The 20,153-nt window shown below is 38.9% G+C and overlaps 1 protein-coding gene across 4 annotated transcripts in view; it reads left to right on the top strand.

Annotated features, from left to right (window-relative positions):
• The first annotated feature begins 989 nt into the window (after positions 1 to 989).
• The window catches only part of BLM (BLM RecQ like helicase), a 100,588-nt gene continuing 81,424 nt past the window's right edge, over positions 990 to 20,153 (top strand). For 2 of the 4 annotated variants that reach the window (XM_004431973.3, XM_087428978.1), the window contains exon 1: positions 990 to 1,152. The gene's annotated coding sequence lies outside the window, so the exon portion shown is untranslated. Of the gene's footprint in view, positions 1,153 to 1,237; positions 1,279 to 20,153 lie in introns of those variants that run through there. The other 2 variants (XM_087428980.1, XM_087428979.1) reach the window with 2 other exon arrangements.

Here is a 20,153-nt window from a genome sequence, read left to right as displayed (position 1 = left end):
CCATGAGGAAGTTCTCCAGGGCCCAGCACAATGCCTGGCACTATAGAAGGCCAAAAAATGGAAGGGCAATGAAGAAAAAGCAAAAGGAGAATTTAGGTGGTGTGCGACCCAGGCACTTTCAGCTAAGCGTCCCCCTCACTGAGTCCTGAGAGGATCCTACTTACCACTCTGGGTGGTACCCTTTGAGTCTAAGTGTTGGCGGCTTTATTTTTTTGGTAGATTTTTTCATACCTTGTACTTTGTCTCTATCCTGCTTCCTATTAGCCATTTTGCTACTAAAAATCTGCTCAATTTACTTTGGTTTTGCTTATTCCTATAGAAAGTAACTTGACAATGTGTTTTGTTTGGTTGTAGCGTTTTATTTTTGTAACACTTAAAAATCGGCAGATTACACACACACACACAAAGGAGAAACAGATTTTCAGTTTTTCAAACAAAAGAAGGAAGGAAGAAAAGAAAAAAAGACCTGGCATCCCAGGGCCCGCTGTGCCGCATGGCAGCACTCGGCTGGAACCGCAGCCCGGCTTCTCACTCCGGTACTGCACACGTCCCCGGAGGCACCAGAGTTTGCGACCCCTTGCCCCGCCCATGACAATTTACAGTTGCCGGCCAAGAGGGGTGCGGGCAGGCCGAGGCCAGCGTTACCGACGGGGTGGAGGAGAGCACGCCAAAGCCTCACAGAGCCAAAGAGCCAAAGAAACGGGGCGCGGAGCCTGGACCCGGCCTGGGGGAGCCGGCAAGTCTTAGGTTCCCCTCAAACTCCGGGGCTTTTCAATCCTACCGCCACCCGGGTTCCAGTTGCCTGTTTTCTTCACGGCCTTCACCGACACGAAGACATACTGCCGAAACAAAGACCCGGGACTAGCGCCGGAAGCTCGGGGGTTAATAGTAGTCACATGACCTGGAATTCTGGGCTCTGATTGGGCTCTGGGAACACGTGCCCCACCCAGCGCCGTACGAGAACCCCGTCCCAGCAGCCCACGGGGGCGGGGATAGTCGCCACGCGGCGACGGTACTGGTCGGCATCCTCGGGACGCAGCCAATCGGAGTCTGCCGGCTTCCGGCGCGAAGCGAGCGGCGCGGGGCGCGGGATGCGGAGGCGCCGCGGGGAGTTTGGAGGTTGGTTCCGCCCGCTGCAGGCTTGCGGGTGAGGTGAGTGCAGCGCCCGGCGGCTTGCGGTCCGGCAGGCCGTGTCTTGGCGTCGCTGCCGATCACTCGGCCGGGGGCCGGAGAGGAAAGCCTCGCCGGGTCCTCTGTTGCGCGCCCCGGTTCGCCTGGGTACGCTGGGTCTTCTGTTTCCGCGGCAGCCTGGGAGGAGAGTAGAGAAGCACGGATGTGCTCACATGCGGACGCAGAGGCCGGGGGTGGGGGCGAGCTCTGCCAGGGTCGCCCAGGGCGTCGGGGGAGGAGAGCCTAACACCCATGATGTTCTTGTTCTTGTCCTCCACTGCCTCCCACGGTGCGTGGTACAGGGTGGTCACTGCGGAATCCCAACCCAGACCGCTGGCGCTACCCCATTTCCCTCCTGAGGGAAAACCACAACTCCGTGCTTTTCCCGTGGTCTTCCACAGTCGTGAGCCGGGCTCCTGTATTTTGAGTACCTACTGTGTGCTTAGCCCCCGTTATCTTACAGTTGTAGGTTCACGATACCCCAGAAAGGGAAGTGGTTGAGGACACAGACTGCGTTTGATGGCCTGGGTTGGAATCTCGGCTCTTCCACGGACTAGCTCTGTGATCATCCACCCGTTACTTAAACTAAGGGCCTCGGTTCCTTTCCGTAGTATGGGGGAAAGGATCGCTTCCACATTCTGGAGTTCTTGTTAGGATTAAACGACTTAATATATGCAATAAACGCTTCAAAGAGTATTTGGTACATAGTAAGGGTTCTATCATCATCATACAGAGAAGTAGGATAACATTTTCCTCGTTTTTGACGAGGAAAATCTGAAGCACAGAGAGGTTATCTCTGTGCTGAAAGGGCATGTAGTGATTAAGTGCTAGAGATGGGATTTGAACTAAGGGCTGCCTGATTCCAAACATCGCCCACAGCACCAGGCTTTCTTCCGTACCCCTCACCTCCCCAAGGTTACTCAGAACCTTGCACACCTAATGGCCTGAGATGGAGCAGCCGCCTGACAGCCCTTGGTGCCACCACTGTAGATAAATAGCACTCCTGTGCCCATGTCAAGCTTAAGGAGCAGCAATGGGAGAGACTGGTCTAGACGTCAGAGATTGGAGAGGGGGAGGCAGAAGTATCCTGTACGGGGAATAATAAATGGAATTAAATTGAACCAGCATTTTGTTGGCTGGGCTGCTGTCAGAAAGTGGCATGTAGTCTACTAGGAGGAAACAAAATTTCTGGGTCTTGAGTTCTTTTCAATACCGGTCACCTTATACATATTACTTCTAATCCTCCCAGTAACCGGGAGAGGTAGCTATTGCCTTCAATTTACTGATGAGGAAACCCAGAGTTTAAAAATTGGGCAAAGACCACAGTGTTAGACGTGTAGTAAAAGAACAATATGCAGGGAAATCAAATACATCCACTTTAGGATAGTAAGTATTATCTATGAGGAGGGAAGGAAAGGAGAAAAGGGGAGTGAGTGGGATTTTAAATATATCTGAAATGTTTTATGCCTTTAAAAGAGACAGAAATAGGGCAGAATTTAACTTTTAATTTGGTTGGTGGGTATATGGATATCATTTTATTTTCTGTATGTTTGAAATATTTAAAATTAAAAGAAATATATATATAACAAAAATTAAATATAGATATATTTATATATTAAATATATTAATTAAGTATATATTTATTTTAATATATATTTATATATATATATTTCTTTTAAGGAAAGAAAGGATAGAACTAAGAGGTCCAAGGTAATTGCAGAAATACTCTTCGGAACTAAATTCTGGAAGCCCCTATGGGTCTCCTTTGCCTGTAGCATGATACATGAGGCCTTTGAGTAGTCTCCTTCTCTAACCACCTATTTTCTACCTCAGTCTTTGCACAAATAGTGTATAGACTACCCTTCATGACCTCCACCCTTTCTGGAAGGTTCCACTTATCCTTCAAGATCCAATTCATTGTTCTCTGGAAAGTTTCTTTATGATTTTTCTGAGTTTTTTCTTCATATGGGAAGCCATAAGGCTTTTAAGAAAAGACTTAATTGTAGGACTTATCCCATTACATTGTAATTCTTTGCTGATATGTCTATTTCCTGCCAACCTAGAAGCTCATTGAGAATAATTAAGTTTTGCTCATCTTCATACTCCATTGCCTCACATGATGCTTGGCACAGAGCGAAAAATACAAGTTGAAGTCAGCTAGTGGAAGTTCTTAGAGTTATGATGTATGGATTTGTTCTCTAGAATGGGAAGGAACTATTGCATTTACTTTGTTTAAAAATTCCTATATCTTAATAAAACATATTCTCAATGTCAAGAAAAACATTATAGTCGTAATCCTATCTTTTAGTCACTTGAGCTATTTTCATTTTTCAAGTACTTTCCAAATTTTAGCTATATAGATTTCTTAGATAGCTGTAACCATAATGTACTCATAATTTAGTGTTTTCAATATTGAATTCAATATTAAACTATTCCATGTAGCTACTCAGTCTTCATGGTTGTCATTTATCTTGTAAATTATCACAGTGTTCCACTGTCCTTCTTGCTTTAATAGGTATAAAATGTTGCTTTATGCTATTAATTATTAGAAAAGTTGAACATTTTTCCATAAGATTATTAAGTGTGTGTAAATTCTGGTGAACTATGTGTTTATATTCGCTGATCATTTGTTCATGGGAACTTGGATGTTCTTTATATGTCTTAAATATTAATCCTTTGTTATTTGTTGCTAATTTTACTTTTTAAAAATTTTTTTGTGAGAAAGAAGATACATTTTAAAAAGTACATAGTATATATGATTTAAAGAATAATTATAAAGGAAAATTATAAAGTGTAATATACATTAAAAATTATATTGTATAAATGTTAAGAATAATTTGTAAAATTATAATTACATATAACTATCATCCAGATCAAGAAATAGAATGTTGCTAGTACCCCAGAAGTGCATTTCCCTCATTGTAACCTCTTCCCCAAGAAAATTGTGATGATAATTTTCTTGTCTTCGTAATTTACTCCGTGTATTCACCCATAAGTAATGTAGTTCAGTTTTGCCTGGTTCTGAGGTATAAATGGGGTGATAGTTTATGGATTCTACTTTGTCTTACTTGTTTGGTTCAACAATATGTTTGTGAGATTATTCTATGTTTTGAAGATAATTTTTAACAAAAATTTATTTTATTGCCATAGAATATTCCATTGTATGATTGTGCCACAGTTTATCCATCCTGCTTTTGATGGCATTTGGGTTGGTTTCCATTTTTGGCTGTTGATGTTGCTGTGAATGTTCTTGTAGGTCTGTTCTGGAGCACATGTTCCTAAGTTAGTATATAACTGAGAGGAGAACTGTTGGGTGAAAGGGCATGTGTACATGTGTATATTACTTTCGTATATAATGCCAAATTGTTTTCAAAAGTGGTTGCACTTCCACCAGTGTGTTAGATTTTCCATTGTTGCATATCCTTGCTAGCATGTGCTATTGTGTTTTTAATTTTTGGCTATCTAGTAGGTGTATGTATAGTAATATTTTCCTGTGGTTTTAATTCCCTGGATTATTAGTGAAGTTGAGCACTTTGTGTTTATGGACTATTTCCTCTTTTTTAAAGTGCCTTAAACTGTCTTTCCTAGGGAGTTGTCTGTCTTTATCTTAATATTTTGTGGGAGTGGTTTTTACATTCCACATACTAGTTATTTATCAGTTATATATATTACAAATATCTTCTACTCTGGCCTTTTAAAATGAACTTAACATAATTTTAGTCAACTATTTTTTAACATCTTTTATTGTGAAATATTATGTCATGTTTCATAGAGGAAAGTGCAAAAAACATCCATATGAGCTGTGCGGGAATGAATTAACATCGTAGGCCTGAGATGATTATCTTAAGAAAGACCTGCTTGCAGATTGGCCCTTGGCTGGTGTCTGGGAACTTGACTTTTGAAACTTCCTAAGCTGATGAGGTTGTTTTGCACACCTGGGACACTAACACCTGCTTTCATTCTGAGATGCTGACATTTTGGTGGGCAGAGGGTTCCTGTGTGACCAGCCCCCAATAAAAACCCTAGACTCTGAGTCTCTGACAGGTTTCCTGGGTCAGAAACATTGCACACGTTTAGCTGCATTCATTTAGCACTGCACAGAGTGCTACCCAATAAAAACCCTTGACTCTGAGTCTCTAACAGGTTTCCTGGAACAGAAACATTGTACACATGTAGCTGCATTTTCATTGGGAGAGAATGTGCTCTCATGGGAGGTAGAGAGCGTAGGAAGCCTGCACGGACTCCTGCAGACTGATGTGTCTTTTTCTTTTGCTGATCTGGCTGTGTGTCCTTACTGTGTGTTGCTGTAATAAATCTTAGCTGTGAGTAGGACTATATACTGAGTCCCATGAGTTGTTCTAGCAGAGCACTGAACATACATAAGGGGGTGGTCTCTGGGGACCCCCGAGACAGCAGCTTAATGACGTTTATCAAAGCAAACACTCCTATACCTATGACCCAGGTAATAAATAGAACATTGCTAGGCCGGCCCGGGGCTTAGCGGTTAAGTTGCACGCGCTCCGCTACTGGCGGCCCGGGTTCGGATCCCGGGCGCGCACCGACGCACCGCTTGTCCGGCCATGCTCAGGCCGCGTCACACATACAGCAACTAGAAGGATGTGCACCTATACAGCTATCTGCTGGGGCTTTGGGGGGAAAAATAAAAAAGGAGGAGGATTGGCAACAGATGTTAGCTCAGAGCTGATCTTCCTCAGCAAAAAGAGGAGGATTAGCATGGATGTTAGCTCAGGGCTGATCTTCCTCACAAAAAAAAAAAAAAAACATTGCTGACACCCTCAGAAGCCACCTGTATGTCCCTGTCTCATCTCTACCTCACTGATAACCATTATCCTGACTTTTGTGCTTATCAGTACCTTGCTTTTGTTTATATTCAGATGTCTCAAAAGTCTTAGTGCTGTTTTAAGCTATTTGATGCACAGAAGATTCTTAATTAAAATGTAATCCAATTTTTCAATCTTTTTCTTTTTTGTTAGTCCTTTTTGTATCTTGTTTGAGAAATCTCTTGAAGCTTATGAAGTTATTCTTCTATATTATTTTCCAGAAACTATTGTTTTGCCCTTTACATTTGGATCTGCAATTCATTTGAAAGTGATTTGTGTGTATGGAGTGAAGTAGGGTTTAAATTTTATTTCTTCCCCATGTAGATATCCAATGTCCCAGCATCAGTTACTGAAAAGACTCCCTGCTTCATGCTCTGCAGTGCCACTTTTGTCATAAGTTAAGTGTCTATATGGGCTCGTTTCTCGGTCTTTATTCTCTTTTGCTGTTTTTTTGCCTACCCTTATACCAATACCTCAGTTTTTAAAGTAGTTTTTTAGTAAATCTTTATATGTATGGCAGAGCAAGTCTTCTCACCTCAGTTCTTCAGGAATATCTTGGCTGTTTATGGAATTTTGCATCGCCATATTAACTTTTACACTCAGCTATTAAGTTCCTCCAGGAAAAGAAAATTAGAATTTTGATTGGAATTGCATCAAGTTATAGATGAGTTTGGGGAGAATTGGCATCTTGACGGTATTGTCTTCTAACTATGAACATGGTTCAAATGTTTATTTCTTTACTCTTTAATTTCTCTTAATAATTATTTACAATTTTATGAATAGATATCATGGACATAGTTTGTTAGATTTATTTTTGGGTATTTAAATTTTTTTATGACATTGTAAATGGAAGGTTTTCTGAAATTACATTTTCTGTTTATTGGTGGTATATAAAATAGTATTAATTTTTATATATTGACCTCATATCCAGCAGTCTTCCTAAACTCACCACATTTGTTTTCTATGACTGCTATAGCAAATTACCACAATTTTAGTGGCTTAAAACAATACACATTTATTTATTAACCTACAATTCTGTAGTTCTAAAGTCTGAATGGGTCTCATTGGGTTAAAATCAAGGGCTGCTGTGTTCCTTTCTGGAGGCTCTAGGGGAGAATCTGCTTCCTTGCCCTTTTCCGCTTCCGCTTCTTGAGGCTTTCCTCCTCCATTATCAAAGTCAGCAACTTTGGGTGGAATCCTTATACTCCCATCTCTCTGGTTCTGCTGTCTGATTCTCTCTTCCACTTAAAAGGACCCTTGTGATTACTTTGGGCCCACTTGTTATAATCCAGGATAATCTTCCCTTTTTAAATAAAGTCGACTGATAAGCAACCTTAATTCCATCTGCAATAGTAATTTGCCTTTGCCAGGTCACCTAACATATTCACAGCTTCCAAAGATTAGGACATAGACATCTTGGGGGGGGGTGCATTATTCTGTCTACCATACTCACTTAAGAATTTAATAATTTAGTCTGAAGATTCTTTTAGTTGTTCTATATACACAATCATATCACTTGTGAATATTAATGGTTTTTCTTTTTTCCAGTTCTCGTACCTTTTTCTTTACTGTTCTTTACTGCTCTGGCTTGGACTTTCAGTGCACCTCATACAGAAGTGGTGAGAGTAGGCATCCTTGTATTGTTCCTGATCTAAAAGGGAAAGCTTTCTAAATTTCTCCTTACTGTAGGCTTGTTTATTTTTTTAAATATATATCCCCTCTGTAGGGTTAGGAAAGTTTCTTTTCCTTGTTTGATAAGAGTCTTCATCATGAATGGATTTCATTATGAATAGATATGTTTTTATCATTTGCTTATTCTGCAGCTCTTGAGAAAATCATATGATTTTTCTACTTTAATCTAATAATGTAAATATTAATTGATTTTTAAATGTTGAACCAACCTTGCATTCCTAAGACAATACAACTTAGTCAAAGTATATTTTATCCATGGCTGGATTTGGTTTGCTAACATATTGTTTGGGATTTTTTGCAGATACATTTATGAATAAGAATTAGCCTGTAATTTTTCACTGTTGAACTTCCCTTGTAGAATTCAGTATCAAGATTATGCTAGCCTCGTAGAGTGAGTTGGGAAGTTGGAATCATTCATGTAAAATTGGAATTTTTTTATCGCTATTAATGCTCAGAAGAATTCACCTGTACCACTCTCTGGTCTTCATGCTATCTATCTTTATGGGTAGATTTTTCACCACAGATATTTATTTTAACTGTTACATGGTTATAAAGCTATTAGGTTTTCTGCTTCTTTTTGAGTGAGTTTTGATAAGTTAATTTTTAAAGAAATGTCTTGATTTCATCTAAATTTTAAATTTTATTGGCTCAAAGTTCATAATCTATTATAATATGTTAATGTCTGTAGTATATGTAGTTGTCTCTTCGGTTATGATATTGATTTATTTGTGCCTTTTCTCTTGTTTTTGATAAGTCTGTACTTATTGATTCTCTCTATTATATGTTTATTATTTTTAGTCCTTTATAACTGCTTTCTTTCTGTTCTTAGCAAGTTTATTTTGTTTTTCATTTTCTAACTTCATTAAATAGATGCTTTCTGCTCATTAATTTTCAGCCTTTTCTAATAATTAAGGCTGTACATTTCCCTGTAATTACTTCTCTACTTACATATCACAAGTTTCTATATGTAGACTTTATTATTCAGTTCAAAATATATTCTAATACCCACTGTGATATCTTATTTGATCCATGGTTCATTTATAGTTATATTTATTTCCAAACATGGGTATTTTCCAGATCTCCTTTTTTTTTAATACTTTGAAAAATTAGAAACCTATGGAAAAGTTGCAGGATTAGTACAGTAATAATATACCTTCTCAAGTGTACATTTACATTCATAAAAATAGTTTATATGTTAGATGACAAAGAAAATATTAGTAATTTCCATAAAATAGAAATATTACAAAAAATCCTTATCACTATACAACAAAATTAGAAATGTAAAATGAAATTTTAAAAAAGTGAAAGGACCTCCCTTCTGGAAAATTACAAGTCCTCTGTTAAAGAAGTATTGAATGCAAGGGAAATATAAATTGAAATACAAGATTCCTGAAAATTAATGAAATGAAAACACAACAAATTAGATTCTATAAGATACATATAAAACAGTGATTGGGGGGCAATTTATAGCCTTAAACACATTATAAATGAAGAAAGGAAAATAAGTGAAGTAAATTCCAAACTTAGAAAGTTAGAAAAAGAACAACAGAGTGAACCAAAAGAAAGCACAAGAGAATAAAACAAGATAGAAGCAAAGGTTAATGAGATAAAGAACAGAAAAACATCTGATTAATAAATGAAAATCTTATATCTTGAAAAATTTAAAAAACCAGACAAACTAATAGCTAACTTGAGAAAATAGGGAGAAATCACAAATGCAAAATAACAAATGACAAGTGGAAAAAACCCATTGACACAGAGGATATTTTTTTTTAGATGAGATTAATTTGCACACCTCTATGTAAACAAATTTGAAAATTCAAATGAAATGGATAATTATTTAGGAAAAAGCAATTTACCAAAATCGACCTCAGTAGAGATCGGATGTTATATAGCTCAATTTCCATAGAATAAATAAAGTTATGAAAGAACTATACCATTGAAAACAAAAAAACACTAGTTTCAAACGATTTCACAGGGAAATTCTACCAACTTTAAGAGTCCAGATAATCCCAATGCTAAATAAATTGTTTCAGAGCATAGGAAATGAAGGAAAACTTCCGAATTCTTTTTTTTAGTGGTTACTTTGTATTATTGTAATTGTTGGTTTAGTCATCTGTCTCTAGTTGGTGGAGGGCTAAAGTGAAATAAAATTTCCAAAACACCTCTCAGTTTTCTAGATGCTCTTCAGATTTGTTTTTTTAAAAGTAGCTTTATTGATGTACAATAAACTGCATATATTTAAAGTGTACAGTTTGATAAGTTTTGATATTTGTGAGATATCATTACCACAATCAGGTTAATGAATGTATTCATCTCTCCCCAGAAGTGTCCTCAGGCCCCTTTGTAATGCCTTCCTCTTGCTCCCTTCTCCCAGTCCAGAATATATAAAGAACTCCTACAGTTCTTTAAAACAAATAACAACCCAATTGAAAAGTGGGCAAAGGATTTGAATAGACATTTCTTCAAAGAGACACAAATGGCCAACAAGCCAAAAGATGCTCATCATCACTAATCATTACAGAAATGCAAATCAAAAACACAGTGAGATATCACCTCATGCTTATTAGGATGGCTACTATCAACAAACAGAAAATAAGTGTTGGTGAGGATGTGAAGAAATGAGGATATGGAGAAATTGGAACCCTTGTGCACTGTTGGTGGGAATGTAGAATGGTGCAGCTGCTGTGGAAAATAGTATGGCAATTCCTCAAAAAATTAAGAATAGAATTACTATATGGTCCAGGAATTCCATTTCTGGGTATATACCCAAAAGAATTGAAAGCAGGCTTTCAAAGAGATATTTGTACATCGATGTTCGTAGCAGCATTATTCACAATAGCCAAAAGGTAGAAGCAACCCAAATGTCCATCAATAGAGGAATGAATAAACTGTGTGTGTGAATGAATACCAGTGGGTGGTATATACAGGCATACCTCGTTTTATTGTACCTTGCAGATATTGCTTTTTTTCACAAAACCTCTGCCAGCAAAAAGATTACGACTTGCTAAAAGCTCAGATGATGGTTAGCATTTTTTAGCAATAAAGTATTTTTTAATTAAGGCATGTACATTGCTTTTTTTAGACATAATGCTATTGCATGCTTTATGATATATATGGTGTAAACATAACTTTTATATGCATTGGGAAACCAAAAGATTGGTATGACTTGCTTTATTGCGATATTTGCTTTATTGCAGTGGTCTGGAACTGAACCCGCAGTATCTCCTAGGTGTGCCTGTACATACAACAGAGTATTACTTGGCCTTAAAAAGGAAGGAAATTCTGACACATGCTACAACATGAATAAACCTTGAGGACATTATGCTAAGTGAAATAAGCCAGTCGCAAACAGACAAACACTGTATGATTCTACTAAAGTAGTTAAATTCATAGAAACAGAAAGTAGAATGGTGATTGTCAATGGTATGGGGAGAGAGGAATTGTTTAACAGGTATAGAGTTTCAGTTTTGCGAGATGGAAAAAGTTCTGGAGATTGTACAACAATGTGAATATACACCACTGAACTGTACACTTAAAAATGATTAAGATGGTGAATTTTATGTTATGTACCTTTTAGCACAATTAAAAATATAAAAGCACACAGGAGCCAGCTTGAAAGAACTCCACTCTCACTGGCCAAATATGAAACAATTTGAGCATCAAAATAGTGACAGTAGGGGCCAGCCCGGTGGCGCAAGCGGTTAAGTGCGTGCGCTCCGCTGTGGCGGCCCGGGGTTCACTGGTTCGGATCCCGGGCGCGCACTGATGCACCACTTGTTAAGCCATGCTGTGGTGGTGTCCCGTATAAAGTAGAGGAAGATGGGCCTGAATGTTAGTCCAGGGCCAGTCTTCCTCAGCAAAAAAGAGGAGGATTGGCATCAGATGTTAGCTCAGGGCTGGTCTTCCTCACAAAAAAAAAAAAAATAGTGACAGTAATGGATTACCACCCACTGAATAAATTAAGAATACTTACTGGTAAACAGGAGAGAAGGGAAATACAGTAGAATGCCAACTACTAAATGATGATGCTGGCCGCTAAAGAATGATGGGGTTAGAAAAAACATCATTATACAATCATATTATTTACAATCATACTATTATTTCTTTTTTGTTGCTGAGGAAGATTTGCCCTGAGCTAACATCCACTGTCATTCTTCCTCTTTTTTTTGTATGTGAGCCACCACCACACCATGGCCACTAACAGACAAGTGGTATAGGTCTGCCCCCAAAAACTGAACCCCGGCTGCTGAAGCAGAGCGTGCCGAACTTAACCACTAGGCCATTGGGGCTGGCCCATACTATTTCTTCAGGCGTGAATCATCAATGGATACTAAAACAATTATTTTTTTTTAGTTATCTCTTTATTATTGCTTTCTGGCATAATTACATTTGGTTGGAAAACATGTCATTGTGATTTCAGTCGTTTGAAATTTGTTGAGACTTGCTTTATGGCTCACTGGGTGGTCAGTTTTTGTGAATGTCTGTTCTTGAGAAGAATGTGTACATTTGCTTTTGTCAAGTTTGTGTTATTCAAATCTTCTGGGTTGTTAACTGATTTTTTAGTTATTTTTTCTATCAATTACTGAGAGAGAGCCAATTTTGTGTGTGTGTGTGTGTGTGTGTGTGTGAGGAAGCTCAGCCCTGAGCTAACATCCGTGCTAATCCTCCTCTTTTTGCTGAGGAAGACCGGCTCTGAGCTAACATCTATTGCCAGTCCTCCTCCTTTTTTTCCCCAAAGCCCCAGTAGATAGTTGTATGTCATAGCTGCACATCCTTCTAGTTGCTGTATGTGGGAAGCGGCCTCAGCGTGGCCGGACAAGCGGTGCGTCGGTGCGTGCCCGGGATCCGAACCCCGGCCGCCAGTAGCGGAGCACGCGCACTTAACTGCTAAGCCACAGGGCCAGCCTGAGAGAGCTGATTTTAAGTCTAATATAATTATAGTTTTCTTCTGATTCTTCTTGTAATTCTATCAGTTTTGCTTCATATATTTTGCAGTTACTTTATGGGCCAAATTTAAAGTTGTTCTATTGTCCTGGTGAATTGAATTCTTTATCATTATATAGTGACCCTCTTTATCTCTGGTAAGGCTTTCTGTCTTCAAATCTATTTTGTCTCATTAATATAGATATCTCAGCTTTCTTTTGGGGACTTTTTCCATCTTCTTACTTTTGACTTTCTGTACACCTATTGTTTTAGATGTGTCTCTAATAAACAGCAAATATAGTATGTAGTTAGATATCATTTTTTAAATTCAGATTGATAATCTTTTTAACCAAGGCAATTAGTCCATTTACATTTACTATAACTAATAAATATTTGGATTTAAATCTACTACCCTTTTTTGAGGTATAATTGACATATAACATTATATTTGTTTCTGGTGTGCAACATAATGATTCAATATCTGTATATATTGTGAAATGATCACCACGATAAGTCTACATCTGTCGCCATACATAGTTACAAAATTTTGTCTTGTGATGAGAACTTTTAAGATCTATTCTCTTAGCAACTTTCAAATGTGCAGTACAATATTATTAACTATATATCTACTACCTTATTTTGTGCTTTGTATTATATTTTTTCTTTTCTCTCCTTTTGTATAGCTTTGTTTTAGGTGAGATTTTTTTTTTTATCATTTCATTTTTATCCTCTCAGAGTCTGAAGCTAATCAGCACTTTACACTCCTTGCAGGCAACACAAAGGCCTTGGAAAACATTCACTGTCTTTACCTCCCTCCTCACTTATGTGTCATTAGTGTTGGGTATTTCAACTATTTTTTTAACTCCACAAGACATTATTATTGTTGTTTAATACAGTCAGGGTTTGCATAGATTTAACCAGGTGTTTACCACTTTCTTTGTCCTTCAGTCCGTCTGTCATCTGAGAACTACTATCTACATTCATTTTTCTACTGCCTTAAAGTACATCTTTTGGAATTTCTTTTAATGAGAGTCTGTTGGTGCAAACAGTTGACTTTTGATTATCTGAAAATGTCTTTACTTTGTTTTTTTTTTACTGGTTACAATTACAGTTTTATTAAAAAAGGTACACATGAGATGATGTCTGGGAGGGAGTGCATAGCTTCCATGCCTCTCCCCGTGGAGTCAGGGCACATCGCCCTTCCAGAACATCAATGCATTCATCAACCAGGAAGCTCCACTGAGCCTTGATGTCCAGGGTTTTGATTGGGGTTTCTTTATGTAGACATGATTGATTAAATCATTGGCCACTTGACTGGATTCAATCCCCAGCCACATTCCCCTCCCCAGAGGTCCAGCTGGCCCAAAGTCCCAACCCTCTATTCACGTGGTTGGTCTTTCTGGGGACCAGCCCCTGACCTGAAGCTATCTGGGAACCCACTGGGAATCACTTCATTAATGTAACAAAGACGACTCCTATCACCCAGGAAATTCCAAGGGCTTTTGAAGCTCTGTGCCAGGAACCATGGACAAAGACTAGATATATTATTTATTGGACCTCACTCCATAGAGCCTGGTCTGTCCAAGGATAACAGGGGGCCATGAGTGTCATTTGCCCAGGACTCAGGCTTGGTTCTCTGACTCTAGGTTCAGATTCTGCCTGGCCTAGAGCCTGGGGTCTCGTCGAGGTGACCTCTCAGGGGTCACTGGGAAGCCTCCTGCCTGGGCTCCTGTGTCCTCCAGTCACTCATGATGCCAAAAGCATACAAAACCTGTGGCTATGGTACCTGTTGCTTTTGCTTCCTGGCAGTGACTCTGTCATTGGGAAGAGGAGCCTACAGAAGTTGGACTTCTCTTGCTCTTAGAAATGCAGGGTCCTTTGTGTGCTATCTGCTGCTTCTCTGCTGTTGGCCAGATTCCTGTGAGGGTGGGGCAGAGGCCAGAGGTGATTTAAGTCCTGGCAGCTCCTCACACAGTTTAGACCTTCAGGGTGACAGTCAGGCCCTTGCTCTCTGCAGTGACCATACCAGCACACAGGACATTTTCCCAGACAAGGACAGTCTGTGCAGAAGAGCATTCCTGCTTTGGCTGCAAGGAGCGTTTCAACCAGAGTCAGCTTTTCCTGTGCTGCCAATGGGAACGTTTAGAGCTCAACTCGGACACTAGAAGTCTCTTTTCTCCCAGGAGCTGCTGAGTGAGAAATCACTGTGGATTGAATATAGGCCTTTAATCCCAGCTCTGAGCTTTGCTATAATGGTGGGAGCCTGGTTGTCTCTCAGCCTCTCGGTTTCTTTGATCCTTAATTTGAAAGTGGAAATGATTACAGTGTCCCTCTAGGGCTTGTTGTCCTCTTTGAGGCCCTGGCTGTGTATGCCATGTCCACCCTCAGGCTCGCTCATTCTGTGTTTTTGTATGCTTTCTGCTCCCCAAGGGGACTTTGGGGTGGGTTGCTTTCTGCACAGCAAGAGGCTGGCCCCACATATGCCAGATGCTCAAGATTTCACCTCTTCTGTATGTGAGGGATATTCCTGCTAGGCAGTCAGAAGTGCTGGCATCTGGGCCGGCTCCGTGGCTTAGCGGTTAAGTGCGCGCGCTCTGATGCTGGCGGCCCGGGTTCGGATCCCGGGAGCGCCCCGAGGCACCACTTCTCCGTCCAACGTGAGGCCGAGTCCCACGTACAGCAACTAGAAGGATGTGAACCTATGACATACAACTATCTACTGGGGCTTTGGGGGGAAAAAACTGAATAAATAAAATCTTTAAAAAAAAAAAAAAAAAAAAAAAAAAAGAAGTGCTGGCATCATGCTCATTAGTTGCTTAATAGCTGCCCCTCCTACCCAAACAAGCAGGACTCCCCCAGTTCTTTCTTCCAAGGAAAATATTTGTCCTCCCTGTTCATGTGTACACCAATCCAGACCTTGTACGCTTGCTCAGAATAATTCCTTCCTAAACTTTTTTTTGCCATCCCTTGTCCTGTTGGGCTGCTACCGTCGACTGCCATGAAGCCCCTGGAGGATGTGCCTGATACCTTACTTGTAGCCAGAGGGCACCTCTCCAGCCTTCCCACTACCCAGACATCAATGCTGACTTGAGGTGACTTAGTTCCTGGTCTAAAAACTGGGTTCTCAATCTTTGTGTGGCGTACGGTATACAGATCTTGCACATCATTCGTTACATATAGTCCTGGGCATATGATTTCTTCTGGTGCGCTATCTCAAGGTATAAGTCTTCAGTTATCAGAGAGGTCCAGAACTCCAGAACCAGCTCAGTTCGATTGACATCAGGGAAAGTAACAGAAGGACCTCCTTATCATGACTGAATTCTTACAACATCCTTTCAGCTCCATCAATGACACTTTACACAGCAGTCAGTCCCCCAGGTGGCTTACCTCACTGCTGGATTTCTGTCGCCTTTTATACATAGGCTGGAATTAGGTGATGGATGGGATCTCAGGACAGTTGGGCTGCCTCTTAGCAAGTCCCATGTGGATAGTCCAGCATGGTTTTTTAGAATGTGGGAATCCGTATCACCTGCTGTTATCTGCTTCAGGACAAAAAGAAGGAGTCCCTTCAACACTGTTTCATGAGCTAGCATACTTTTGTTTTTAATTGAGGTGACATTGGTTTATAACATAAATTTCAGGTGTACATCATTATATTTTGACTTCTATATACACTACATCGTGTTTACCACCAAAAGTCTAGTTTCCATTCGTCACCATACAAATGTCCGTATTTACCCCTTTTGCCCTCCCCCCAACCTCCTTTCCCTCTGGTAACCACCAATCTATTCTCTGTATCTATGTGTTTGTTGTTGTTGTTTTATTTTCCACATATGAGTGAAATCATATGGTGTTTGACTTTCTCCATCTGAGTTATTTCACTTAGCATAGTGCCCTCAGGGTCCATCCATGTTGTTGCAAAAGGCGAGATTTCATCCTTTTTATGGCTGAGTAGTATTCTGTTGTATATATATCACATCTTCTTTATCCATTCATCCATTGATGGGCTCTTAGGTTGTTTCCAAGTCTTGACTATTGTGAATAATGCTACAATGAACATAGGGGTGCATATATCTTTTCGAATTAGTGTTTTCTTGTTCTTTGGATAAATACTCAGAAGTGGAATAGCTGGATCATATGGTAGTTTTACTTTTAATTTTTTGAGGAATCTCCGTACTATTTTCCATAGTGGCTGCATCAGTTTACATTCCCGTCAGCAGTGTACGAGGGTTCCCTTTTGTCCATATCGTCTCCAACACTTATTACTTGTCTTTTTAATAATAGTCATTCTGGCGGGCATAAGGTGATATCTCATTGTAGTTTTGATTTGCATTTCCCTAATAATTAGTGATATTGAAGATCTTTTCATGTGCCTCTTGGCCATCGATATATCTTTTTTGAAAGAATGTCTGTTCAGATGCTCTGCCCATTTAATTAATTGCACTGCTTTTTTTTTTTTCCTGTGAGGAAGATCAGCCCTGAGCTAACATCCATGCCAATCCTCCTCTTTTTTGTTTTGCTGAGGAAGACTGGCCCTGGGCTAACATCTGTGCCCATCTTCCTCCACTTTATATGGGACGCCGCCACAGCATGGCCTGACAAGCGGTGCATTGGTGCATGCCTGGGATCCGAACCCCGGCCGCCAGCAGCCGAGGGTGCGCACTTAACCACTACTCCACGGGGCCGGCCCAGCATTGTTTGTTTTTTTGTTGTTGAGTTGTATGAGTTTTTTTATATATTTTGGATATTAACTCTTTATCAGGTATATGATTTGCAAATATCTTCTCCCAGTCAGTAGATTGTCTTTTCGTTTTGTTGATGGTTTCTTTTGCCATACAGAAGCTTTTTAGTTTGATGTAGTCCCACTTGTTTATTTTTGCTTTTGTTTCCCTTGCCTAAAGAGATATATTTTAAAAGATATTGCAAAGACAGAAGTCAAAGAGCATACTGCCTATGAGTTTTAAATTTCAGGTCTTACATTCAAGCCTTTAATCCATTTTGAGTTAATTTTTGTGTATGGTGTAAGATAATGGTCTACTTTCATTCTTTTGCATGTGGCTGTCCAGTTTTCCCAACACCATTTGTTGAGACTTTCGTTTCTCTGTTGTATGTGCTTGGTTCCTTTGTCGAAAATTAGCTGTCCATAAATGTGTGGGTTTATATCTGGGCTCTCAGTTCTGTTCCATTGATCTGTGTATCTCTTTTTCTGCCAGTACCATGCTGTTTTGATTACTGTAGCTTTGTAGTATATTTGAAATCAGAGAGTGTGATACCTCCAATTTTCTTCTTTCTTCTCAGGATTGCTTTGGTGATTGGGGATCTTCCATTGTTGCATGTAAATTATAAGATTCTTTGTTCTATTTCTGTGAAAAACGTTGGGATTTTGATAGGGATTGCATTGAATCAGTAGATCGCTTTAGGTAATACGGACATTTTAACTGTGTTAATTCTTCCAATCCATGAGCATGGAATATCTTTCCATTTCTTTGTGTCTTTGATATCTTTCAACAATGTCTTATAGTTTTCAGGGCACAGGTCTTTCACCTCCTGAGTTAAATTTACTACTAGGTATTTTATTCTTTTTGTTGTGATTGTAGATGGGGTTGTATTCTTAATTTCTTTTTCTGCTAGTTCGTTGTTAGTTATAGAAACACAACTGATTTTTGTATGTTGATTTTTGTACCCTGCAACTTTATTTGTTTATTATTTCTAATAGTTTTTTGGTGGATTCTTTAGAGTTTTCTATATATAAAGTCTTGTCATCTGCAAATAGTGACAGTTTTACTTCTTCCTTTCCAATTTGGATACCTTTTGTTTCTTTTTCTTGCCTAATTGCTCTGACTAGGACTTCTAATACTATAGTGAATAAGAGTGGTGAAAGTGAGCATCCTTGTCCTGTTCCTGTTAGAGGGATAGCTTTCACTTTTTCACTATTGAGTATGATGTTAGCTGTGGGTTTGTCGTATATGGCCTTTATTATTTTGAGGTACTTTCCTTTTATACTCATTTTATTGAGAGTTTTTATCATAAATGGGTGTTGAATCTTGTCAAATGCTTTTCTGCATCTATTGAGATGATCGTGTGAGTTTTATTCTTCATTTTTGTTAATGTAGTGTATCACGTTGATTGATTTGCAGATATTGAACCATTCTTGCATCCCTGGAATAAATCACACTTGATAGTGGTGTATGATCTTTTTAATATACTGTTGTATTCATTTTGCTAATATTTTGTTGATGATTTTGGCATCTACGTTCATCAGCAATATTGGTCTGTAATTTTCTTTTATTGTGTTGTCCTTGTCTTGTTTTGGTATCAGAGTAATGTTGGCCTCATAAAATGAGTTAGGAAGTGTCCTCTCCTCTTCAGTTTGTTGAAAGAGTTTCAGAAGGATGAGTATTAAATCTTTGAATGTTTGGTAGACTTCACCAGAGAAGCTGTCTAGTCCTAGACTTCTATTTTTTGGGAGGTTTTTGATTACTCTTTCATTCTCCTTACCAGTGATCTGTCTCTTCAGATTCTGTTTTTTTGTGATTCAGTTTTGGAAACTTGTATGATTCTGAGAATTTATTCATTTCTTCTAGATTATCCAATTTGTTGGCGTATATAGCTTTTCATAGTATTCTGTTAAAATGGCTTATATTTCTGTGGTATCCATTGTAATTTTTCCTGTTTCATTTCTGATTTTATTTATTTGAGGCTTCTCTCTTTTTTTCTTAGTGAGTGCAGCTAATGTTTTGTCAATTTTATTTATGTTTTCAAAGAACTAACTCTTAGTTTCATAGATCTTTTCTATTGTTTTTTAGTCTCTCATTTATTTTTGCTCTGATTTTTGTTATTTCATTCCTTCTGCTGACTTAGGGTTTCGTTTGTTCTTCTTTTTCTAGTTCCTGTGGGTGTAATGTTAGATTGTTTATTTGAGATTTTTCTTATCTCTTGAGGTAGGCCTGTATAGCTATAAACTTCCCTCTTAGTGCTGCTTTTGCTGAATACTATAGATTTTGGTATGTCATATTGTCATTTGTCTCCAGGTATTTTTTGATTTCTCCTTTGATTTCTTCGTTGATCCAATAGTTGTTCAGTAGCATATTGTTTACTCTCCACATATTTGTGACTTTTCCAGCTTTCTTCTTGTAGTTGATTTCTAATTTCATACCATTGTGGTTGGAAAAGATGTTTGATATGATTTCAATCTTCTTAAATTTATTGAGACTTGTTTTGTATTCCAACATATGGTCTATCTTTGAGAATATTTCACGTGCACTTCAGAAAAATGTGTAGTCTGCTGCTTTGGAATGGCATGTTCTCTATATATCTAGTAAATCCATCTGGTCTAACGTTTCATGTAAGGCTGATGTTTCGTTGTTGACTTTCTGTCTGGATGATCTATCCATTGATGTAGGTGGGGTATTAAAGTCCTCTGCTATTGCTGTCAATTTCTCCCTTTAGGTCTGTTAATAATTGCTTTATATACTTTGTGCTCATGTCTTGGGTGCATATATATTAATAAATGTTATGGCTTCT

This window comes from Ceratotherium simum, chromosome 3 (assembly GCF_057802395.1).
Source record: "Ceratotherium simum simum isolate JZ-2026a chromosome 3, ASM5780239v1, whole genome shotgun sequence".
In the NCBI taxonomy this organism is placed as follows: domain Eukaryota; kingdom Metazoa; phylum Chordata; class Mammalia; order Perissodactyla; family Rhinocerotidae; genus Ceratotherium; species Ceratotherium simum.
This window is presented reverse-complemented; position numbering and strand designations above follow the sequence as displayed.